Consider the following 20796-nt stretch of genomic DNA (forward strand, 5'->3'; position numbering starts at 1 on the left):
GACTGCGTCCTCTGGTGCACCTGAACCGATCATTGTCTAGAAATGTTCGTGTTCAGCGTGCTTGGGGACCATATCCATTCATGGACTTCATGATCCCAAAAAACGGTGGAATCTTTGCGGATAACGATGTACCACGTCATTGGGCCACAATTGCTCGCGACTGATTTTAAGAGCATTCTGGCCAATGCGGGCAAATGATCTGGCCATCCAGATCGCCCGACATTGATCTCATAGAACATTTTTTTGGACATAATCGAGAGGTCCGTTCGTGCACAAAATCCTGCATCGGCAACATTATCGCAATTATGGATGGCTATAGGAGCAGAAATGCTCAATATTTCTGCAGGGGATTTCCAACTACGTGACGAGTCCGTGGCACTTCGAATTACTGCGGTGTTCCGCAAAAAAGGAGGTCCGACATATTAGGAGGTATCCCGTGACTTGTGTCCACTCAGTGTACTTTCTTTACCACATTGTGCCCTCGCAGCCGCCACCCATCTGGTGGGCTGTGCTCGCAATTTTTTAACTCGTAGTCATATTACACTTACGTGTGTGACTTGGAAAGTTATCATCCTTACATTAAACGGTGTTGATGTCAATAAATTTTGTTTTTGTCCAGCATGAACTTGATTTGAAGGACAGGTTTCTTCTAAGTCCTCTTATCATGTCTCATTCAAATTGATACCAGATAACGCCACATCATCTGTACAAAAACTTAGTTATGAAAATGTTATTAGCAATAAAAATTATTCTAAAGATGGTGATAATTTATGCGTAGTCTGCACAGATCTGTATAGCAAGATAAAGTTAGCTAGAATTCAAACGAGGTCTTGTTTCTCTAGACGATAACTTACGTAATGGAAGTCCCTTAAAAGTCCCAGAACTACTATCACAGAATCATACACTGAAGCGCCAAAGAAACTGATAAAGCACACCGTCTTCAGGCCACAAGTGGCCCATCGGGACCATCCGACCGCCGTGTCATCCTCAGATGAGGATGGCGATAGGAGGGGCGTGTGGTCAGCACACCGCTCTCCCGGTCGTTATGATGGTTTTCTTTGACCGGAGCCGCTACTATTCGGTCGAGTAGCTCCTCAATTGGCATCACGAGGCTGAGTGCACCCCGAAAAATGGCAACAGCGCATGGCGGCTGGATGGTCACCCATCCAAGTGCCAGCCACGCCCGGCAGTGCTTAACTTCGGTGATCTCACGGGAACCGGTGTACCCACTGCGGCAAGGCCGTTGCCTAAAGAAACTGATAAGGGCACAGTTATTAAAATACAGAGACATGTAAACAGGCAGACTACGACGCTGCGGTCGGCAGATCCTACATAAGACAAGTGCCTGGCGCAGTTGTTAGATCGGTTAGTGCTGCTACAATGGCAGGTTCTCAAGATTTAAGTGAGTTTGAACGTGGTGTTACAGTCGGCGCACGAGCGACGGGACACAGCATCTTCGAAGTAACGATGAAGTGGGGATTTTCCCGTAAAAGCATTTTAAGTGTGTACCATGAAAATCGAGCATCCGGTAAAACATCAAATTTCCAAAATCGCTGATGCCGCAAAAAGATCCTGCAGGAACGGGGCGTACGTCAATTGAAGATAAACGTTGAACGTGACAGAAGTGCAACCCTTCTGCAAATTGCAGCAGATTTCAATTCTGTATCATCAACAAGCGTTAGCGTGCGAGCCATTCAAAGGAACATCATCGATGTGGACGTTCGGAGTCGAAGGCCCACCCTTGATGACTGCACGACACAAAGCTTTGCGCCTCGCCTGGGCCCGTCAGCACTGACATTGGGCTGTTGATGACTGGAAACATTTATTTATTTATTTATTTATTTGTGGATTTATTTTACCTGGCAAGATTAGGGCCTTCAGGCCCTCTCTTACACCTAACCAGGCATACTCAGATTCAACAAATTTCAGCTTCTACAGAACATTAAGGACATATAACATGTCCCACGCCCGGGTTCCCGGGTTCGATTCCCGGCGGGGTCAGGGATTTTCTCTGCCTCGTGATGGCTGGGTGTTGTGTGCTGTCCTTAGGTTAGTTAGGTTTAAGTAGTTCTAAGTTCTAGGGGACTTACGACCATAGCTGTTAAGTCCCATAGTGCTCAGAGCCATTTGAACCATTTTTTTTAACATATAACATGTTATACAGTATTAATGTTACAGAAAAAAATTAGAGATTATAAAAGTAGTACAATGATAATTATAACAATCAAAAAATAATTATAATAATCAAGAATAATAATAATAGTAATGACTATGTATAGGAAAGTAAACATATTTTTTCTTTTATGAATGTCAGTCCTATTGCTAGTTGGGAATTTTCTCGTTATATTCTTGCAGCTTGTGAGTTATTCTCATCAAGCAGAGACATAAGACGATAGAATGGGGTGAAAGAGATATAGAAGAGGTAGATAGGTTAGAGGAAGAGAAATAGAATGGTAAAATTCTAAACTATGATGGAGAGGAGAAAGAAAAAGATAAGAGGGGCACGACAATGGTGGCTATACCGTCCCTAATATGTAAGTCTTGAGTTCCCTCTTGAATGTTAAGTGGTTCTGGATAAGACGCAGATCACAGAGGAGCGCGTTCCATAGTCGTATGGCTGAGTTGGAGAATGACACAGAGAAAGATTTTGTGTTATGTAAAGGTACAGCCAAGATGCTAGACGTATCCGATCTGGTATTGCGGTTGTGGAATGATGATAGGTGTTTAATGTGAGAAGATAAGTACTGGGGGCACCAGTGGCTAAGAAATCGATGAAGTAAGTACATCGTGTGGAGATCGCGTGCCTTATGTTGGCGTATCCAACCTAGCGGGGAGTATGAAGGACTGATATGATCATACAACCGTATATTGCATACGTATCTAACGCAAGCATACATCACTAGCTCGAGGCATCGCGAATTTTCACTATTTGTGCCGTGTTGAACTACATCACAGTAGTAAAGATTAGGCAAGACTAGTGTTTGGACTAATTTTTGTTTAACATGGGTTGGAAATATTTTTCTAAACATGATGCCTGGTAGGAAGAGCCTGGTTTCAAATTGTATAGAGCGGATGGACGTGTACCGGTATGCAAAGAACCTTATGGATCCATGTACCATGCATGTCAGGAGTGGACTGTTCAAGCTGGTGGAGGTTCGTAATGCTGTAGGGCGTGTGCAGTAGGAGTGTTGTAGGACCCCTGTGACGTCTAGACACGACTATGACAGGTGACATGTACGTAAGCATTCTGTCTGATCACCTGCATCCATTCACGTCCATTGTGTATTCAGAGGGGGTTAAGGCAATTCCAGCAGGACAATGCCACACCCCACATGTCCAGAATTGCTACAGAGTGGCTCTAGGAAGACTGTTCTGCGTTTAAACATGTCCGCAGGCCACCAAACCCCTCAGACATGAACATTAATGAGCATATCTGGGATGCCTTGCAATGTGGCGTTGAGAAGAGATCTTGACCCCCTCGAACTCTTACGAATTTATCGTCAGCCCTACAGGATTCATGGTGTCAGTTCCTTCCAGCAATATTTGGGAAATTAGTCGAGTCCATGCCACGTCGTGTTGCGGCACTTCTGAGCGCTCGCGGGGCCCTACACGATATTAGGCAGGTGCAACAGCTTCTTTGTCTCTTCAGTGTATGGCAGGATGGTGGATAATGTGGTGTGGGTCGAAAGGAGATTATGAAGTTAAAGACGTCATTTATTTATTCGAACTAAAACTATGGTACAATTTAAACGAAAAAATGGCCGTGAGAAAACTTCGCGCAGGATTGGTGTCTCTTTTGTTCGGTGCTTACCAAAAATAAGATATAAATGAATTTTCGCACAATATTTTCATCGTTTTGAAAAGAATACGAGTGTTACGGAGTGTCTGTTTGCCGTTCTCGTGAGGAGTAAAACCGCAGTTTCGCGGCAGAGCTGGAATTAACAATCAGTGTAACTCGTGGAAGCCTGTGCCCATGAAGACGGAAAAAGGGAATCGTTGTGATCTGCTGGGAAGTTTATAATTAGTGTTTGCTGGGATTCAAAACTGATTCTTCTTACTGACTGCCTATCAACGGGTAAAACAAAATCTGTCGAATAGTATGCCTATCTTTTGGACCAAGTGACAGCATAACAAATATGAGGCTTCCTTCCGGTTCCTGTTGAGTATGGAGACAAGGAAGATGTCTGTCATTGCGCCTGTGCAAACGCCCTAGTATCACATTCCCTATTATCAAGATAGGTAAGTAAGATACAGTCCCTACGGGAGCAATATGTAGGGCTAGAAGGATATTTCTAGATTATTCGTCTATTACTGGTTCTTGAAACTTTTTAAGTAGGCTTTCCTGGGATAAACGGCGTGTATCTTCAAGTGTTCTATCACGACTCAAACACACCTGCGAGCATTCGTGCTATCATTCCTTGTTTACACGTTCAGCATCCCTTTTTCTTAAGTCTGCCTCCCCTTTTACCGACGACTGAGCAAACATGACAATCGATTTTAATATCGTCGCGAAGTGTTATGTTCGGCTACAGGGTTTGTAAAAAAAATTAGAAACACCAAAAACACAGTGTCATGGCTAAAACGATACAGGACCCAAGCTAGCATTCAAAACAACATCTAGGTGCCTTGCAATGGAGAATTACGAGTTTCTAAATGGAAATTTATTCCTTTATTCCTCCTAACAACCCTACCACAACAAAGATCAAAAATTAATTATGTTTGTAGTGTTGCTCACGCTGCTAAATATTGAATTTTCGGGCAACAACAAAGTTATATTATGTGGCAGGTGTCATTAGAGCACAGTTAATAAAGTCATTTTTGAAATAATGGATAAATTAGGCACTCATCTTTTCGTGTTTCCCACGCTGGTCTCGGTGTGAACTCATCGCTCAATCGTCGAAAATCTAGGTAGTGATGATTCCAAGCTCTGATGCAAAGAGGCCTAGGTGTTATTCTGCGATATTCAAAAGTTTTATAGATGTGTTTCATAAACCATTCTTGAAGATTAAACTTTGGCAAGTTAGGACAATGGTGATGTAAAAAAGTAATCAGCACTCCGAATTTAAGCTACACTTCTTTTTTATTACTTTTGCTGTAGTATCACGTAACCCGCTCCAAAACATCACTTCACAATATAAAACATACTTGAAAATATCTTCCTCACTGTTAAAGTTCACATTTCATAAACTAACTACAATTTGCGTCTTTTTAACATGACGACCAAAGCTTGACTCTCTAATAACCGCTTACGCGCCCAAAAATCAGAGTTACAAGTACGTCAAAGATCATAGTGACAAAAGACAGAATACACATAAGAATAATATCATTGCAATATATACATATCGATGTATCGCAATACCTCTACATTAATGAAATCAAATCTGAATGTTGTCACAGAAATATGTTAACTATTTTACAGAAACACAGTAGAATATTGCTGGTATAGGTTGAGGTGAGGTGCCGTAATGGCTACGTAATTCAAGTACCATTACATCCTGTAATCACAAAGCTCAGTGATACTGGGATCTGGTGACTGAGGTGGCCAGGAAGGACGCGACAGTTCCACCTCGGCTCACAAAACCAGTCCTGGCCGAAGTGAGCTGTGACAGCAGATGTCAAAGTCGTCTTGGAACACAGCATCGTCACTGGGCGAAAATCGTTGTATCATGGTATGGACTTGGTCAGCCAAAATGGTCACAAAATCTAACATAACAGGCGATTCACGTTTGCACCTATACCAGACACTGTTCGTTCGTCAAAGCAATAGGATCTCCGAGAGTACAGTATTTGTGGGAGCCTCGTGGCTGTTCACAGCAATGTGCAGCTGCGTCGGCGGAGCGGCGGCGACGCGGTGACACAGACCAGCCGCCGCTATCTGTTCTGAAAAAGTGTTCCATTAACGTCGGCAGTGGCAACACGGCTTTTCACGCGTCCCTGGCCACGGGGCAGGTCTTATCTGCCTCTCGACCCCTTCTGCTCCTGCTTTATTGCGACTCGAGAGAAGAGAGGCGAGGCGGTGCGTTGCACAGAGGACAAACTCTCAGACCATTTCTCTGGAAGCAAAGCACATGAAACGAGCGCGGTCGGGGACAGCTCGATAAGACATTAAGTACTAGGTGGCATCAAAAATTTCACTAAATTTTTTTGCACTCCGTCTTCAGGCCACAAGTGGCCCATCGGGACCATCCGACCGCCGTGTCATCCTCAGTTGAGAATGCGGATAGGAGGGGCATGTGGTCAGCACACCGCTCTCCCGGTCGTTACGATGGTTTTCTTTGAGCGGAGCCGCTACTATTCGGTCGAGTAGCTCCTCATTTGGCATCACGAGGCTGAGTGCATCCCGAAAAATGGCAACAGCGCATGGCGGCTGGATGGTCACCCATCCAAGTGCCGGCCACACCCGACAGCGCTTAACTTCGGTGATCTCACGGGAACCGGTGTATCCACTGCGGCAAAGCCGTTGCCAATTTCACTAAATAGATTATTTAAAATCATTATTAGTTCCCATTCCAACCCTTGCAAGCAAATTCACGGATACCAAGGTTTCTTCCAATTTTGGAATGAATCCCGGTATCCTTCTTCTTGTTATGAAGTTCAGTGTCCTCTACAATTCCACTTGAATCACCTCCACTGTACCAAATCTTCGCCCCTTCTACTTTATTTTCGCCAGAAGAGGAGACACAGAGCTGAGACTGGTATGTACTGCAGGTAGGACATATACACAGGGACCCAAAAAAATGTATCCACTGTTTAAAAGTCCGTAACTGGCAAACTAATTGACGGAGTTGTCTCATCTTTGGTGCCGTAATAGTTTGTAGTTCCAGCAATCGGCCGGCCGGAGTGGCCGAGCGGTTCTAGGCGCTACAGTCCGGAACCGCGCGCCCGCTACGGTCGCAGTTTCGAATCCTGCCTCCGGCATGGATGTGTGTGATGCCCTTAGGTTAGTCAGGTTTAAGTAGTTCTAAGTTCTAGGGGACTGATGACCTCAGAAGTTAAGTCCCATAGTACTCAGAGCCATTTGAACCATTTAGTTCTAGCAATCGCCACACAAGCATTGTACATCCCACGATTGCTACACGCAATGGACGAGGACGACCCGGACCGTAGAATGGAGTACTGCGAGTGGTTTACTAATATGGTGCGCAACGATGAAGAGTTTGCAGAGATGATTGTATGTTCTAATGAGGCACAGTTCAAACTCAATGGTGCAGTAAATCGCCACAATTGCATCTACTGGGCCACCGGAAATCCGAACGTCCAAGTAGACAAAGCCGTGACTTTGCCAGGAGTAAATGTGTGGTATGGGTTGTCTTACCTGGGTTCGATTGTGCCATTATTCTTGACGGCACAGTTACCGGTGAGGTGCACCTTCGGAAGCTTCAGACATTCATTTTACCTGCCATCCGAGACTTGTATGGAGACGGGAGAGTTTACTTTCAACAAGATGGTGGCCCAGCCCACTGCCAAAATCGTGTTAGGGCATATCTCGCGGAAAATCTACCAGGAAGATGGATAGGCCGTAGAGGTGTTTTGGAGTATCCACCACGTTCCCCAAACTTAACGCCTCTGGACTTTTACCTGTAGGGAACACTAAACGATGTCGTTTATCGACAAAAGCCACGCACTTTGGATGAACTTCGAGAATCCATCGTACATTCATGTGCAAATATCCAGCTGAACACGTTGCAGTCAGTAGTTCGTGCTGCAGTTCGACGGCATCGTTTGTGTGTGGATGTTAATGGTGACCATTTAGAACACCTATAGTGATATCTTTAAGTTTGACTTTAAGCTACACTTTCACCAAAAATGAGACAACTCCGTCAATTAGTTTGCAAGTTATGGACTTTTAAACAGTGGGTACATTTTTTTGGACCCCTCTGTATATATGATCTTGTTTCTACGGGTTGTGTGATAAGTCACACCCTATTTTTAAACAGCTATAATTTCCTTATTTGTGAACCAATTTTCTTAGAATTTCTTTTGTTAGAACCAGCAGTCCTTGACCTTGTGTTTAACATCATTTTAAACCTCCACATGAGTTTCGGCATTCTCTACGCATTGTTTAAACGAACTGGTACGTTCAATATTGCTGCGTGCAACATGCTAGGTGGAACATCCTTATCATACCCCAGAGAAAAAAAATCGCAATTCATTATGTCAGGGCTGCGAGTAGGTCATTCATAGTCACCACGTGCGCCAATCCAACGATATGAGGAATCATCATGAGCCATTCGCAGACATCATTTCTAAAATGTGCAGGTACCTCCTCCTGCATGAAGTAAACCTGTGGGTTTTTTCCATTGTAAAATTATTGGCCCTTCGCGATCTTGCAGCATTTCCAGGTATCTTCGGCCATTCATTGTGTTCCACAAAAAGAAAGGACCAACAACTTCGGATGACAATACACTATACTGTCACCTTCGGACGCCCCTATACTTCTTCAACACATTCCTGTGGGTTATCCACTGCCAATTAGTGGCAGTTATTCCGGCTTACAAATCCTCCAATATGGAAAACTGCTTCATCAGTTCACAGAATGTTCAGGCCAATCATCATTCCAATCCAAGAAATTTCTCCAGACTACATTCTTCTGTCACAGTCATCAGGAAACTATTGCTGCACATAATTTGTCTTCCACGGGGTAAAAGTGAGATCTTTCTTAACAATCGTTGCAACTGCGTAACGTGAAAGACCACTTTGATGATATCCTTGTCGCAGTGACTTCTTAGGGCTGCTCGTGAACATTTCATGAACTCTGTCAACATTCTCTAACATCCTGGAAGCTGATGGGCTTCCTCATCTTATTGCATCGTCGACACCTCCTGTTGTTAGTTATCTGGTATGGCAAATTTTAATTGCTTTTTCATTCAATGTTGCATAGCTCCTTCCTTCAGCCATCCATCACCTTTGTACTTTCACTACAGATCGCTGGACCTCATAACTAGTTGTTATTTTGACCCGTTCTTCCACGGTCAACAAAGGCGGCATTTTGCAACTGAACAAAAGAAAAAAAAATGATGTTAAACTTAGATTCAAGGAGTACTGTTTCTAACAAAAGTAGTTCTAAGAAAATTGGTTCATACACAAAGAAATTACGACTTTTTAAAAATAAGGAGACGGATCAGAGACCCTGTAGTTACATTGGTGATCTTGGTTTTACGTAAGCATTCCTGAATAACGTAATATGTAGATCGCATGCGGTCGTACATTGTCGGGTGGAGTCTCAGAACATCGCGACAGAGCAAAGATTCAATGTAATTTTTGACTTGTAGAGCATTGAAGGGAATCTTCATGTGCGATGAATGCTGTTTAGTTTGAGGGTCAGAGCATTAAACTAAACTTTCGTCTCCAGTGACAACCATTGGAAGAAAATTTGGATCATTTTCGCAGCAGTCATTGTTATGTTCGATTCTTCTCCAGAATATATTAACATGTAATCCTTATTGCCAAACAGTTGCAAGGATCTTTGATGGTCTCTCTACGATCTTGCAGAATCACAAGCCTTACTTTGTAGACATTTTATGGTTTAAAGGCAGATGATGGCCGACAGGAACAGTTTCTAGCAATGTCTGGTTTCGCCGATTATGAGCGGTTACAGCAGTCGAAAGGCTATGTCTAGCCAACGCGTTGTCTCAAGAAGTTGGAGTCAATATTTGGCACGTTTATATATCGGTTTTTCCTAAGTCTTAGGCAAAACTTTCTATAAACACGTTGCTCTTTCAGATCAGCCCTCGCTAAACAACAAACTCTCGAAACAACTGACAACTTGCAGCCTTTTGGGGACACTGATTCGAGAGAGTACACGAGGAGGCACAGTACGATACCTGAGTGTACTGTGTGAGGAGTGGGTTGTGCTGTTTAGCACATCCCTAATAAACTACAGATCTGGTCACTGGTGACCTACAGGGACGGGAATCCCCCATAAAAAAATGCAGATTCAAGAAATGGTTCAAATGGCTCTGAGCACTATGAGACTTAACATATGAGGTCATTAGTCCCCTAGAACTTAGAACTACTTAAACCTAACTAACCTAAGGACATCACACACACCCATGCCCTCAGCAGGATTCTAATCTGCGACCATAGCGGTTGCGCGGTTACAGACTGAAGCGGCTACAACCGTTCGGCCACAGCGGACGGCCGGGTTCAAGAGGAGCTGTGTCAGTCAAAGGCTCAGATGGTTCTGCAGCAATGTAGGCTGCAGATCCATCGACATGCGCCATAGTGTGGTTGGGTTTCGGGTTCCGCTGACAAGGTCAGCAGTCCACTAGACGCAGGGAGCTGTGTGGCGTGGACTGCGCGGTTTTTGGGTTAGAGGGTCTCAGGGAGAAACAAGAAGGCTTCAGTCTCAGAGTGCTCAGGTTGAAAAAAGGATGAACGTAATTACAGGAACCATCTGTATAACAGGGGTAAACTATCGTTGCTTTGTTGGGAAAGCACAAGTCCTCCAAGCGCTAGTTGAAAGCAATGATGCTTAAATCTTTATACTCACTGAAACTGGATAAAGCATGAGATAAGTTCCCTTGATATTATTTCGAAGACGCTAAGGGTGTTCCGAAAGGATATGCTAAACATAACCGACAGTTGCGTCTTTGTTTCGGTTAGACGTAGTTTATCTTGTAATTAAATTCAAGCACTCGTAGATGGTTCCTGTGAGTTAGTATCGACAGAGGTCATTTTTGCAAGTGGAATAAAGTAATAATTGGATTCTTTTACCGACCTCCAAACTCAGATGATAAATTGCAGAAAGGTTCAAGACAATTTCAGTTTACTTTCAAACATGTACCTGAATAAAAAATTATAGTTAGTGGCAACTTCATTTTGCTCTCGATACGTTGGCGAAAATACATGTTTATATTCGGAGGTACGCGTAAAACATCATCCGAACCAACACGAGCATCCAAACGGATACATGGATCAGTGAACATAGGGCTGTTGTAGCGAGATTTAAAATAAACGGAAAATATACCTGTTCAAAAAAGTAGATAAAAATTCGCTTCAAGCCGTCCTGGGAGACAAACTCCACTCCTTCCAAATTAACAATGTAAGTGTAGACGAAACGTGCTTGAATTAAAAAAAATGGCATCAAGATCAACTGAGAGATTTATACCAAGTAAATTAATATACAACGGGGTTTATACCCCATGGTACACAAAACGGGTCAGAACACTGTTGCAGAAACAACTAAACAATCATGCCAAATTGAAACGAACGCAAGATCTCCAAGATTAGCGATCTTTCAAAGAAGTTCGAAATTTAGCGTGGGCTTCAATGAGAGGCGCCTATAATAGTTTCCACAACGAAACTTTGTCGCGAAACCGGGTAGAAAATCCACAGAGTGTCTGGCCGTACGTGAAGTATGCTAGCGGCTTGACGCAGTCAATGCCTTCCCTGCGCGATAGCAATGAAAATTCGATCGACGACAGTACTGCTACGGCAAGCTGAAAAAGAGAGAGAGAGAGAGCGGGAGAGAGAGGGGCATATAAACGTGAGTGCGATAAACCTCTTCCTTCGCCGGCCGGTGTGGCCGAGTGGTTCTAGGCGCTTCAGTCTGGAACCGCGCGACCGCTACGGTCGCAGGTTCGAATCCTGCCCCAGGGATGGATGTGTGCTGTCCTTAGGTTAGATAGGTTTAAGTAGTTCTACGTTCTAGGGGACTGATGACCTCTGATGTTAAGTCCCATAATGCTCAGAGCCATCTGAACCTCTTCCTTCGACAAATTCACTCCGTCATACCACCTCTGTGTTACCACAGATGACGTGTCACTGATCTCGTTTGTACTAGGACTGTGGTGCACGCAAGGTGCCTATTTGCTTCCATCGCCCTGAGTGGAATGCGTAATTTCTAATTAATGTTCACCAACATGCAGTCTTTTACAGCTGTTGTCCACTGCTCAGAAAAGAGCACGTAGGTCGTGAATCCGTCATCTTTAAGCTGTGAGAAACTCTTAAAGAGGAACTGATATTATGTGAATTATTAAATTTCCAGTTATTTAGTTTGTACGGGGTGCCACTCACTTTTTATTGGCAGAACATGAGAAACTGCACAATTACAATACACATTACAGTCACGAATAACTTCCATTCTTCAACAAAATAATGAACTCCTTATTTCCGCAATTACTATCACACCGTTCTCAACTACATGTCCAAATAACCGTACATTGCTAAAAATACTTGACACCAACTGCAACAGACAACATGTCTGTCCTCCGAGTCTGCCGAACCAGCTCTCACATCAAACCGCAGATTACTAATACAGTCTTAACTGACACCGACCACGGCAGACAACATGTTGTCACCCGACACAGCCGAACCAACTCTGATATACAGGGGGGCCCATCGATCGTGACAGGGCCAAATATCTCACGAAATAAGCGTAAAACGAAAAAACTACAAAGAACGAAACTCGTCTAGCTTGAAGGGGGAAACCAGATGACGCTATGGTTGGGCCGCTAGATGGCGCTGCCATAGGTTATACGGATATGAACTGCGTTTTTTTTTAAACAGGAAGCCCCATTTTTATTACATATTCGTGTAGTACGTAAATAAATATGAATGTTTTAGTTGGACAACTTTTTTCGTTTTGTGATAGATGGCACTGTAGTAGTCACAAACATATAGCTCACAATTTTAGACGAGCGGTTGGTAACAGGTAGGTTTTTTAAATTAAAATGAAGAACGTAGACACGTTTGAACATTTTATTTCGTTTGTTCCCATGTGATACATGTACCTTTGTGAACTTATCATTTCTGAGAACGCATGCTGTTACAGCGTGATTACCCATCATACCACATTAATGCAATAAATGCTCAAAATGATGTCCGTCAACCTCAATGCATTTGGCAATACGTGTAACGACATTCCTCTCAACAGCGAGTAGTCCGCCTTCTGTAATGTTCGCACATGCATCGACAATGTGCTGACGCATGTTGTCAGGCGTTGTCAGTGGATCACGAGAGCAAATTTCCTTCAACGTTCCCCACAGAAAGAAATTCGGAGATGTCAGATCCGGTGAACGTGCGGGCCATGGATATGGTGCTTCGACGACCAAACCACTTGTCATGAAATACGCTATTCAATACCGCTTCAACCGCACGCGAGCTATGTGCCGGACATCCATCATGTTGGAAGTACGAGGTGCATTCAAGTTCTAAGGCCTCCGATTTTTTTTCTCGAGACTGGAAAGAGATAGAAACATGCGCATTATTTTAAAATGAGGCCGCGTTCATTGTCAATACGTCCCAAAGATGGCAGCACCGTACGGCAGATAGAATTTTACCGCCAGCGGCGATAATGAGAAATGTTTTAAATACTTAAAATGGCGACGTTTTCCTTACTTGAACAGCGTGCAATCATTCGTTTTCTGAATTTGCGTGTTGTGAAACCGATTGAAATTCATCGACAGTTGAAGGAGACATATGCCGGCCGCGGTGGTCTAGCGGTTCTGGCGCTGCAGTCCAGAACCGCGGGACTGCTGCGGTCGCAGGTTCGAATCCTGCCTCGGGCATGGGTGTGTGTGTTGTCCTTAGGTTAGTTAGGTTTAAGTAGTTCTAAGTTCTAGGGGACTTATGACCTAAGATGTTGAGTCCCATAGTGCTCAGAGCCATTTGAAGGAGACATGTGGTGATGGAGTTATGGATGTGTCGAAAGTGCGTTCGTGGGTGCGACAGTTTAATGGAGGCAGAAGATGGTGTGACAACAAACCAAAACAACCTCGGGCTCGCACAAGCCGGTCTGACGACATGATCGAGAAAGTGGACAGAATTGTTTTGGGGGCTCACCGAATGACTGTTGAACAGAGCGCCTCCAGAGATGGCATTTCTATGGGTTCTGTGCACACATTCCTGCATGACGACCTGAAAATGCGAAAAGTGTCATCCAGGTGGGTGCCACGAATGCTGACGGACGACCACATGGCTGCCCGTGTGCCATGTTGCCAAGCAATGTTGACGCGCAACGACAGCATGAATGGGACTTTCTTTTCGTCGGTTGTGACAATAAATGAGACGTGGATACCATTTTTCAATCCAGAAACAAAGCGCCAGTCAGCTCAATGGAAGCACACAGATTCACCGCCACCAAAATAATTTCGGGTAACCGCCAGTGCTGAAAAAATGATAGTGTCCATGTTCTGGGACAGCGAGGGCATAATCCTTACCCATTGCGTTCCAAAGGGCACTACGGTAACAGGTGCATCCTACGAAAATGTTTTGAAGAACAAATTCCTTCCTGCACTGCAACAAAGACGTCCGGGAAGGGCTGCGCGTGTGCTGTTTCACCAAGACAACGCACGCGCACATCGAGCTAACGTTACGCAACAGTTTCTTCGTGATAACAACTTTGAAGTGATTCCTCATGCTCCCTACTCACCTGACCTGGCTCCTAGTGACTTTTGGCTTTTTCCAACAATGAAACACACTCTCCGTGGCCGCACATTCACCAGCCGTGCTGCTATTGCCTCAGCGATTTTCCAGTGGTCAAAACAGACTCCTAAAGAAGCCTTCGCCTCTGCCATGGGATCATGGTGTCAGCGTTGTGAAAAATGTGTACGTCTGCAGGGCGATTACGCCGAGAAGTAACGCCAGTTTCATAGATTTCGGGTGAGTAGTTAATTAGAAAAAACATCGGAGGCCTTAGAACTTGAATGCGCCTCGTACATCGCCATTCTGTCATGCAGTGAAACATCTTGTAGTAACATCGGGAGAACATTAGGTAGGAAATCAGCATGCTTTGCACCGTTTAGATTGCCATCGATAAAATGGGGGCCAATTATCCTTCCTCACATAATGCCGCACCATACATTAACCCACCAAGGTCGCTGATGTTCCACTCGTCGCAACCATCGTGGATTTTCCGTTGCCCGGTAGTGCATATTATGCCAGTTTATGTTACCGCTGTTGGTGAATGACGCTTCGTCCCTAAATAGAACGCGTGCAAAAAATCTGTCATCGTCCCGTAATTTGTCTTGTGCCCAGTGGCAGAACTGTACACGACGTTCAAAATCGTCGCCATTCAATTCCTGGTGCATAGAAATATGGTACGGGTTCAATCGATGTTTTTGAGACGTTTCTCAGATTACCGATTCTCTCGCAATTATTCTGCTACTGATGTGCTGATTAGCCGCGACAGCCGCTAAAACACCTACTTGGGCATCATCATCTGTTGCAAGTAGTGGTTGACGTTTCACACGTGGCTGAACACTTCCTGTTTCCTTAAATAACGTAACTATCCAGCGAATGGTCCGGACACTTGGATGATGTCGTCCAGGATACCGAGTATCATACATAGCACACGCCCGTTGGGCATTTTGATCACAATATCCATACACCAACACGATATTGACCTTTTCCGCAATTGGTAAACGGTCCATTTTAACACGGGTAATGTATCATGAAGCAAATACCGTCCGCACTGGTGGAATGTTTCGTGATACCACTTACTTAAACCTTTGGGACTATCACAAAGCGAAAATTGTGGTCCAACTAAAACATCAATATTTCTTTACGTACTGCACGAATATGTAATAAAAAATGGGGGTTCCTATTTTAAAAAAAACGCAGTTAATATCCGTTTGACCTATGGCAACGCCATCTAGCGGGCCAACCATAGCGCCATCTGGTTTCCCCCTTCAAGCTAGACGAGTTTCGTTCTTTGTAGTTTTTTCGTTTTATGCTTATTTCGTGAGATATTTGGCCCGGTCAGTATCAATGGACCACCCTGTACATAACCCATGCATTGCTAACAAAGTGTTAACAGACACAGACCGTGGCAGACAACATGTCTGTCTTCTGACAGGGCCGAACCAGCACTGATCTTACAGCCGAACCACTTCGCCCGCCATCCAAGTTAGGCGTGGTCCGAAGATCACCGAAGTGGTCACTGTAGCCAGTAGATATCTAATAATACCAGTATTGCTGGCCTCTGTTTTGGTCACAAACGAGGTAAATTATTCCTACACGTCGGTCAGGGGCCTGAAGATGGTGTAGTAGAACGCTGAAACTGGTTGCCAAATAAAATAAGACTGAAAATTGACAGTTGAAAGGTGTTTATTTTGGCATCCTTAGAAAAATTACGTGGAAGAATATGACGATTCCAAATTTATATAAAAATTTCGCGCTACTACTAATTTTCGATCTCATGCTTGAGAAACTGGAGCATATAAACGAAATGTGAAACTATTTCCTAGCATAAAACTTGTTGCTTATAGTAGGCGTTATGGGGATTTGATACCGATACTTCGTCAAATATATTGAGTCGTGTTATTTACGTAAATTGGATAGATAAAAATGACCATTTGTGCCAGAACAGTCTCCCTTATTTGGCGTGTGTTACGATTGCTGCAATATCAGGAAGGCCTATTTTTCTTTTCTCTAGCAATCAGTGACAAAACAGACGCAATCAAATAGAAACCAGACCAGTCTTGTCTACTATACGTATTAACAACTTTTTTAGTATTGGACAACGACAATTTGATTTTACATGCAGCAAAACGTTTGACGCAGAAAAGGAAGCACGAGGGTGTAAAGCTGTAGCAAGATTAGAGAGAAAAATAAGTGCTGGGGCCTAAGGATTGAAGAAATTTGTAGTGTCTCGTGTGTCTCTTGGCCTTACTGGTTTTATGTTCCCTATATTTAATTTTATGTCACGCAAAAGAAAAAGTTATTAGCTAATAGGCAATAAAGAGTGCAAATTTTCTGAAGAGTTCTTATTCTCCCGATCACAAACAATCCCACCCAGTATTAATTGTGAGTTTTTTCTTAAAGACAGGTAGGATGTCAAACTGACCGACTGGAAGCAGGAGCCGGCCGCGGTGGTCTCGCGGTTCTAGGCGCGCAGTCCGGAACCGCGCGACTGCTACGGTCGCAGGTTCGAATCCTGCCTTGGGCATGGATGTGTGTGATGTCCTTAGGTTAGTTAGGTTTAAGTAGTTCTAAGTTCTAGGGGACTGATGACCACAGCTGTTAAGTCCCATAGTGCTCAGAGCCATTTTTTTGGAAGCAGGAGAGGCACCACAGGACATTTTAATTTCCACTGTCCTGAATATAGGTGTGATGGTTTCCATCACAAAATATACACGTTCGAATTCTACGGAGCGAAATACAGTGACGTGCGGTATGAGAATGCTGTGTGAAGAGGCATGACCTGCACTTTGGCACATAAGACCAAAGACCAAATAATATGTCTTACACTTCCTCGAACATATATATTTTATACAACAATTTCTTCAGAAAGAAGTGCGCTACAAAATGAATATATTTTTCAAAAATCGATTTTTAGAAAAAAAAAGACGCTCGAGTGGGAAAGGGGTGGGGGTCGTCACTAGTAAGTTTTTGCTCTGGTTCGGAAATATCGTAGATCCGAGGCTGATCAGGTGGTCGTTACGTTTCGGGTCATCAGTGTATTTACTGGACTGTAGATCGTTGGTGAACTTACTCCTTTTCCGAACGGATCGTATTTCAACTGTCAGTGTGGCAGCATACCAAGTATCGCGCGTCAGTTTTCCTTCAGAGAATACAGTGTCTGTGATTGCGCACACGCAGAGCTCGTGTCTTTTAAATCCGGTTCCGCATTTCATTATTGTTTGTCCTGCCTTTTAATGGCAATTGTTATGCATACAATTAACGCAGTTGCATTAATAATACAAATTTTATAGAGAACTGCATTAACTGACATTTACAGCGGCACGATACATACGGTATAATATGAGTTTGTTATAACTGTGCAGACGCTAATTGTGTATCATATTGCTCGTCGGTTGCTATAATGCGTGGAACAGTGGGCAGAGCCTTCTCGATATAACGTCTAGCATCTGTGTGCTAGATGGCAGTTGTTGATTGGTTCCGTTTAGCAGACAGAGCAGTTCTGTCTACTAGCTCCACGCGTCTTCAGTGTGTATATGAAGAGGTCAGAATGATTCAAGCCTATACCAAAAGAAGAATGAAATAAAAATTAGGAAATATTTATAAATCAAGTCAATAAGTTTTAATGATTTAAAATGTGTTTTCATTACTGCACCATCTGTCGAAAAATCACCAAACCACTTCACCAGTAGATGCACCTAGCTATACACAGTCGATACGTAGTGAAATCTCATTTTTCGAGACAGTGAGGCTTAGATTTGAAACATTCTGACCCCTTCCTATACATATTTTACTTTTTAACTGTGCTGCTTACATAATTTTTCATACGATGAATGGCTGTATTATGTTTGACCTACTTCGTTAACTGCAGAGTTGCATACTGCTCTGAAGATGTTCTTTCTCTGCTGAAACCGGTTCAAAGAAAATGGAGGGTTGTTGTGAGCTACAACTGACAGTTTTTGTTAGAATACGAAAGAAGATCGCTGATGTTACAGTTAATTCACTGCGCAGCCTTGCATGCAAGATTTGAAATTATATAAAGTTTCTCTAATTGCTACGGCTTTTAAATAATGTATTTTGTAGGCCTCTTCCATAAGCTGGTAGACTATGGTACAAGTATATTACCCATCGCACTGTGTACACGTGTACAATCTTCGATCAGTCTGTATCTGTTTTAATTCCACGGATATGGTGCATCACATTACGTTGATTTGAAGGTTTAGATATGAGTCTTTGTACTAAATAATAGCATCGAACACTAATACTTTTCATTACAGTAGTTAAATGGGATTCGTTGTCGTATGGCATAGAAAGTTTAGAATTTTCCTGTTTTTATATTAAACAACAGCCAAGATTCGAAACATTTTGTAATCAACAGCGTACTTCCGTTTCTTGTGAGGTACCTAAGTTTTTCACTGTCTGGCTGATACTTTATTAATATGTTACTTGAAGTCCGCTCTGTTTGTGAGATTCGATTAAACAAATATTTACTCTCGAGTTTTAACAAGAAAATGTTAAAGTGAATCAGTCGTTAGTGTGGATCGCTTGGCTATCATGCATATTTAATTTCAACGATACCGAAGTCTATGTTATGCTGTTTCTTTCCTCACTGTCGTAACGTACGCTTCCTTAGTCCCAGGCTCTTTTATTGAAGACCAGGAGAATTTCTTAATGACCGCTCGACAATGTGCCGACCACGTATCCCAATGCAATCTATCTCAGTAGAAATATTATTGGAACGAGTTTTAGAATTATCAAGGCCAATTGTTGTGATCAGAAAGTTTGCTCGACATGCGAATGGCATATTTATTCCACCCACTACGTAGTGCCTAGATAGTGCGGAAATCTTAAACGTGTGGAAACAACTATCTCAGTAGAAATATTATTGGAACGAGTTTTCGAATTATCAAGGCCAGTTGGTGTCATCAGAAAGTTTGCTCGACATGTGAATGGCATATTTATTCGACCCACTGCATAGTACCTAGGTAGTGAGGAAATCTTTTACGCGTGGAAACGACTATCTCAGTAGAAATATTATTGGAATGAATTTTCGAATTATCAAGGCCAATTGGTGTGATCAGAAAATTTTTTCGACATGTGAATGGCATATTTATTCCACCCACTACATAGTGCCTGGGTAGTGCGTAGATCTTTTACGCGTGGAAACGACTATTTCAGTAGAAATATTACTGGAACGAGTTTTCGAATTATTAAGGCCAGTTGTTGTGGTCAGAAAGTTTGCGCGACATGTGAATGGCATATTATTTTCACGCACTGCATAGTACCTAGGTAGTGCGGAAATCATTTACGTTTGGAAACGACTACCGCTGTTGGCGACTGCGGATATTTTCGTATCGTTCTCTTTCTGTCCAATTCCCGCCCTCGACCTGAGATGTAATACAACTTTTTCTGTAACTTCTTTCGCTGTTTTATCGTAAGAGACTGTCGAATAAACACAAATGTATTCTGACAATTGCAGGATAGTTACAACTTTTGAGAACCATTATACAGGTCCAACATTTATAAGCTGTGTAAAAAGGAGTTTGTAAGGCTCCCTGCGCTAACTTTTGTCTGGTATGTGAAAGTCTATCGCTTTGTAATTGTATTTCCCACAGATTTTTCTTCTTAACATTGAAGATTTAACGCTGCTGGTAAGTTTGTGAGAAAACTCCGCTTGAAGCAGATCTTTTTTTTCAAAACTACGATTTCCGTGCTTTCATAAGCTCCAACTACATTACAGTATGCGAGAAATAGAAATATTTTTTTGCAAAAGTAAATTGAACATCAGCTGTCAAAATTCGTAAATTATAATTCCGTGGCTCTCGCAGTAGAACTTTGACTTTCAGCACTGTGAAGCGCAATTCCTGTTTTTCATGTGTGATCTTATGTCGGTGCAATGCGCTAACAACACGATAGCACAAGTCACGAATTCTTGAGCTGTCGTTCTGAATTTCGTGCAGAGTGCCTGTGAGGCATATTAGTGCACACACTTTCTTCCCAAGAACATTTCCGCGCTGTTAAATCTCATAGACATTGTGGTGTCACCGCCAGACACCACACTTGCTAGGTGGTAGCTTTAAATCGGCCGCGGTCCATTAGTACAAGTCGGACCCGCGTGTCGCCACTGTCAGTAATTGCAGACCGAGCGCCACCACACGGCAGGTCTAGAGAGACTGACTAGCACTCGCCCCAGTTGTACGGACGACTTTGCTAGCTACTACACTGACGAAGCCTTTCTCTCATTAGCCGAGAGATAGTTAGAATAGCCTTCAGCTAAGTCCATGGCTACGACCTAGCAAGGCGCCATTAACCATTTCTAGAGAGAGTCTCACTTGTATCATCCAGAATGCTGTATACAAATGATGGATTAAAGTTAAGTATTCCAGCAGCTACGTACTTTTCTTTATAGCATTCATTACGTATCCTGTTTCA

The 20796-nt window shown here is 43.1% G+C and overlaps 1 pseudogene; it reads right to left on the minus strand.

Moving 5' to 3' along the window:
• Positions 1–1131: 1131 nt before the first annotated feature.
• Positions 1132–1248, minus strand: LOC126163589 (5S ribosomal RNA; annotated as a pseudogene).
• Positions 1249–20796: the final 19548 nt, after the last annotated feature.

This window comes from Schistocerca cancellata, chromosome 2, assembly GCF_023864275.1.
Source record: "Schistocerca cancellata isolate TAMUIC-IGC-003103 chromosome 2, iqSchCanc2.1, whole genome shotgun sequence".
Lineage (NCBI taxonomy): Eukaryota > Metazoa > Arthropoda > Insecta > Orthoptera > Acrididae > Schistocerca > Schistocerca cancellata.